Genomic DNA, 6000 nt, shown 5'->3' with positions numbered 1-6000 from the left:
AGGACAGCCTGCTCTAGACAGATTTACAGCTGTGCCATATTCTTTCCATTTCTTGATGATTGACTCAACTGTACTCTGAGGAATATTATATCCATCTCCTGACTTGTACTTTTCAATAACCTTTTTGAGGAGTTGCTTGGAGTGTTCTTTTGTCTTTATGCTGTAGCTTTTGCCAGGACACTGTCTCACCATCAGTTGGACCTTCCAGAAACAGATGCACTTTTACTAAAACCAATTGAATCACCTTGACTGCACACAGGTTTATATGTAGCTAGGACCCCTTAACTAATTATGTGACTTCTAAAAGCAATTCACTACACCAGCATCATATTAATGGGGGTGAAGTCTTATGTAATCAGTTATTTTGAGTTTTATATTTTAATTAAATTGGATCACTTTGAAGAGATCTGTTATCACTTTGATACAAAAGAATCTTTTCCTGTTGATCAGTTTCAAAAAAAGCCAAATTAAATCCAATGTGATTCAATGTTGTAAAACAATAAAACAAGAAAACTTCCAAGGGATACTTTTTATATGCACTGTATATTAATTTGAAAGAGTCTTTGGTGACATATCGAATCTCCTCATACTTCTGATGTAGTAGAGCAACTGGCATGCCTTCTTTGTGATTTCATTAAGCTCAGGAGTGATCTTCTGAAACATTGCTGCCCAGGAACATGAAGCTGCTCACCCTTTCCACTGCTGACCCCTCAATGAGGATTGGTATGTGTTCACCTGAATTCCCCTTCCTGAAGTGGGATCAATTATTGGTCTTCCGACTATTACTCCCATCCACATCATCACTATCTGAAATTCTACAAACATCAGTGGAGTCATTGGCAAATTAATAGCTGGCATCTGAAAGCCAAGTGGTTAAGGCATTTGTCTAGTGAGCTGAAGGTCGCTAGAAAGAGCCTAGGCTGAGGCTGTGTGTGTGTCTTTGAGCAAGGTACTTAACCACACATTGCTCTGCAATGACACTGGTGCTAAGCTGTATGGGTCCTAATGCCCTTCCCTTGGACCACATTGGTGGTGTGGAGTGGGGAGGCTTGCAGCTTGGGTAACTGCCGGTCTTCCATAAAAAAACCTTGCCCAGGCTTGTGCCCTGGAAACTTTCCAAGGCGCAAATCCATGGTCTATCAAGACTAACGGAGGCCTACTACTACATTACCTATCCCCACTGACTGTGGTCTTCTGACAGGAAGCTGAGGATCCAGTTGTGGAGGGAAGTATAGAGGCCTAGGTTTTGAAGATTGGTAATTACTACTGAGGGGATGATGGTGTTGAATGTCTGAGCATAATTGATGTTTCATTGACCACTGGATGTTATTTCTATTGATATCTAAGCACTTGGACTTTACATTTTTTAAACATGTTACACATTGGTATAATATTTTTCAATAATTCCAGTGAGTTTAAAGGAAGTGGGAAACATAAAAACATTCTGGACCCCACAAACCTACCCATATTCCTACCCCCACGTGTTCCTGATTTCAACCCATGTTCAGCCATGCAGACACCAACCATAGCTCTGCCAACACCCGACTCCCAGCTCCAGAATGCAATCCAACCTGCACTCTGGAGCTTCAGTTCACATCCTGAACTATCCAGTGAGCCACACGCCAGTCCATTCAGTTTTAAGCAATTGTCTGCTGGATAATTTGAGTTTTGCTGCACCATGCTAAATGCTTCATTCAGTCTCTCCAATAATCCTCTTTTACAGAACCCATATCTAGTGGAAAAATTGCCCATCACTGGTTAATGACTTAATTGCATAGCTGAAACTTCCAACACTATCCATCCACTGGCCCAGCACCAACGAGTCAAATAGAGTTTGACCCTGCACAGGTACTATGAGATAGAGGTACAATGAAAATCTTGCTTGAGCAACATCACAGGCACCTAGGTACAGACAATATATAAAATGTAAATTATACCATTCATTTTTTAAAAGTATGCAAATACAAGACCTTAGTGCAAAAACAAGTAAAGACAACATCGAAGGTGAGTCCACGGTAGTGCAGAGAGGTGCCCGTAGTGTTCCATTGCTGGGATAGGTTGAGGGTGGTGCAGGTAAGTTAAATGATCCCTCCCACCGACCGAAGATCCCTCCATTCAGGCACTGGTTTCTTCCTCTACGTAATGTTTCCTCTTGCTGTCCGTTCATTCGTCCCACTGGCAAGTGCATTTTGGCTCCAAATATTAATTTGTCCCACCGATCCACAATCATTGCTGATAAATGATTTATCCCAGAGGCCAACATTTTCCTCTTTCTAGTTCCCGACTAGGCAAAGGTTTCTCCCTGGGATAATGGTTACCCACTAAGCAATTGCTGGCTAACAATCTCTCACAACAAGACCATCAATTTTACATTCCTGGCTACCATTTCCCCATTACTGTTCAATCCGCGTTGCGCAGGAAGCTTGGGGTTTCAGGGGATATGAACAGTGGGGATGGGATTAGATCTCGAAAATCACCTTGGGTTGGTTGCAAGCCTTTTCTTGCAATTGCTTAGGATGCAATGCATCTTTTATTTGACAAAGAGAAAAATTAAAATATACTGGAAGAAACACGCAGTTAAACATGAAAACGTTGCACCCAGCCAAGCATTTAAATAAAATTTTCTTTATTTTGATAAATGGCCCTAAAATTGATTGCGAGAAATAAAGATGATTGCCTATTATACTGCTGTCTGTCTTCAAGAATGGAAATGCCAGTTCCAATGCAACAGCAGTATGTAATCCCATCACTATCACAACGTATTATAACGTTAGGCGGTACGGTATCATCAAAAGTCGCACTTTCTTAAACTGGGGTCGATGAGTCAGCCTCCGGTATTGGCATATGTCTTGGACTGTGAGTGCATAGTGCAGTGCTGTGTGAGCATGCAATATTTATAGTTGTCTTAAGATGTTTTGCGGAGACGGGTAGTGGTTGAATGCAGATTACTGCTTTTACGTGTTCTGTTTTCCACCCCTTTACACTCATACGGTTTGCCGGAGGCTGGATTCTTCCATTAGCCGGGATTGCCCACTTCATTCCCTGGGCTATAATTATTGATCGCCCTCTCGCTCTCTCTCTCTGCCTCTCTTTCTCTCTCTCGCCCTCTCTCTCTCCCTCTCTGCCTCTCTTTCTCTCTCTCGCTCTCTCTCTCTCTCTCTCTCCCCCCCCCTCTCTCTCTCTCCCCTCTCTCTCTCTCTTATCCAGCACTGCAGTGGCAGGGCGGCAACGTAAAAAAAAAACACCCCGCTGATAGAAGCAACCTCACTTGCAGCCATTTTAGTGTGGGGCACCAAGGATAAAATAAACAAGGAAAAGGAAAGCAGCCAAGCAGCCAGATTCTGAATTACGCCAGCTGCCTGCTGTGTCTTAAGGTGTCCCCTGGGCTTCCCCCGCGTAAGTGAGCCTGCTCTTTCTTTGCCACGCTCTGATGACACCGTCAGTTCATCCGCCGGAGTTACCTGGTAACTGCGCTTTAGCCGAATGTTGAGTTTGGGTTATTAAATGTCGAGTCAAATTTTAACTTTATTCAGCGGGCTCTTTCTACTGGTGAGTGTGCCCGGTCTGCCGTCTCTCAAACGCTTCGGTTAACAGCAACACCTTCAGGTAGTTTTTTTTCCAAGTTTGTTTCGGCGCATTGCTTTGCTTTATTACTTTTACCACGTTAGGTTGGGGGTACTTTCAATTGAACTTTGAACACGCCTGGTTGGAACTACGGGGGTTCAGTGGCAGGGTGCAGGTATAAAACTGGCGACTCTCAATGTTCCTGAGAGCTGTTGTGACCATTTGAGGTTCCCTCTGTTTTAACTACGGGGTTTAAATCGGTCGAAGATTATTCCCTCCCTTTTAAAAATATAAAACCTTATCTGTTGAAGATCTTGTACATATTTGACAAGCCAGGACTTTTGCAGAAGGTACCCAGGGTTGCACATAGTCTTGTTACATTGATCCATGTCTCACATTGCAATATAATAGGCACGAATCTCCCTATTGAAATAGTAGCCAACTGTGAACTTTCTTTCTCGATGAAGTTAATTCACTTTGGACAAGGTTAAAGGGCATAAACAAAGTGGTAAATGTACCGTGGTTATTCGGGAGAACTCTGATCCGAACGTACATCAGATTAACGTCGTAATTGCAAGTGATCAGCAGTTGTTTTAAAGCACCTCGCTGGTAAATTAGCTTTGAGCTGCGGAAGAGGCTTATTGCAGTGTGAAATTAACAGCGGACAGCGCTCTCAGTGTTTTAGGTACTCAAGACACGTCCTTCTGAATCGAGATTCGGGTTAGTCGTGTTAAAAGGGATAGTTACTGCCGCAGAGAGACTGAGTCATCTTGGAGCTGTCATTTCAGCACCGAGCAGGCAGATGCTGAATATCGGGACAACAAAAATAACCTAATGACGAAAGTCTGCCTGCGTTTTGGATGACTTTATGATTGATAATGTAACTTCATGTCGCTCTAGAAAAGTAGACTTTATCTTTTGACCACTCGTTAAGCCAGTACTATCAACGAAGGTGAAATTGTCTTTTGAAATCGCTCTTATTTGACAGCGTGAACCCGGTTTGCAGAAGTAAGTAGACCGCTACGCGTTTTCCCCAAGTGTTCCCAATTGCCTTGACGCCACTCGCTAGTTCGCTGACCCTTCCGGACGAGTTTGCCTGTTTCGGGGTGGGGGTGGGAGCTTAGTGTGGAAAAATGATTGTCCTTAAACGTTGTTGCGGGGATAAAGGTTGTTGGGTTCTTACGGCTGACAGTGTTGAAAAAAAGTACCGGAATCTTACTCGGAGGGAAGTTTTTTAAAAAAAATAAGTTGATCCTTACTAATCCTTGTTTTCTTGTAAAATTGTCTGTTTTAGAAATGAAAAGATGTGGTTTCATTTTCCCTCTCGAAACAATACAACCCAGTTTATTTTTTTTATCATTATGGGCCTTTGAAATCTCAAGGTTCCTTAATTTAAACATAGATCTTTTCAAGTGAATTTTTCTGTGGTGTTCATCTGCTTGTTATGCTCTCTAAGTGTGCCCTGTATTACCACCGCTTCCCTTTCCTCCCCTCTCCTCCTCACATTTTCATTTCTAACCCGATAAACTAAAGCCGTATTTGCAGGTTTTTATTTTCCCTAGGACCTCAATGAAATGTTTAAATACATCATCGCAGAATGGCAGAATAATATGGTTAACTCCGTGTCCACTAATCTTTTGATAGCCATTCATCGCCTGAAAACACAATAGTTTTGTCACAAACTCTTCAATTACCCTTTATTTAGTTTGCCCGCATTTTCTTGATCAGAGAATCATTCAATTTATTCCACGAGATCTTCTTAAAACTGTGCCATATCAAGATATTCCTCGTAAATATTCGCCGGATGGACCCACTATTCGGAAAGTACTGCAGATTTGAGCACATACCAGAATAAGCTTATAATTGTGAAAGTTTTGTTCGAGTAAAGAGTGTCAGCTTAATTATCTCTCTTCATAATTACAATAGGTTCACCGCAGTGCTTTTAACACCATTTACATTGCGCCTTCTTTTTGCTCATTCTTTAGCTGTGACAGATGCTAAACTGTTCGTAAAATAAGTGAAAATAAAGCATATAATTAGAGTTTCACTCTGTCTTTTGATGAATTTAGAATGCAAATCATCCTTCTAATCTTCTTGTAAGACAGTGACCCAAGGACGTGTCTTTTATTAATCAAAAGACAACTAGTTTTTTGAATATCTGATTAGAATGTTATTTTTCTATGACTTTCCATGGTTGTGTTTGTTTATCGTTGTATGTGGGGCCAGTTCTGCGTATATATGTTATGTTATGATCAAAGAATTTCATTTTATTATCACAGATTCCAAAACGCCATTTTGAAAAAATGTCTTCCAGTGATGTTGCTGACATTCATTCTGTTTTGTCTCCTTTTTAAACTGTTAATATCCAACAATTTCTGGATTAGGAACTACAGTACATCAGGTCTTTGTGAATAGACGTCGGTCAAATATATTTCG

At 41.5% G+C, this 6000-nt stretch overlaps 1 protein-coding gene across 7 annotated transcripts in view; it reads left to right on the top strand.

Moving 5' to 3' along the window:
• Positions 1 to 2785: 2785 nt before the first annotated feature.
• The window catches only part of sv2ca (synaptic vesicle glycoprotein 2Ca), a 183573-nt gene continuing 180358 nt past the window's right edge, over positions 2786 to 6000 (top strand). For 2 of the 7 annotated variants that reach the window (XM_073048266.1, XM_073048264.1), the window contains exon 1: positions 4196 to 4572. The gene's annotated coding sequence lies outside the window, so the exon portion shown is untranslated. Of the gene's footprint in view, positions 2857 to 3164; positions 3397 to 3420; positions 3607 to 4195; positions 4573 to 6000 lie in introns of those variants that run through there. The other 5 variants (XM_073048263.1, XM_073048260.1, XM_073048261.1 and 2 more) reach the window with 5 other exon arrangements.

Source organism: Hemitrygon akajei, chromosome 6 (assembly GCF_048418815.1).
Source record: "Hemitrygon akajei chromosome 6, sHemAka1.3, whole genome shotgun sequence".
Lineage (NCBI taxonomy): Eukaryota > Metazoa > Chordata > Chondrichthyes > Myliobatiformes > Dasyatidae > Hemitrygon > Hemitrygon akajei.
Note: the sequence above shows the minus strand (reverse complement) of the source record. Positions and strands in the feature narration are given on the sequence as shown.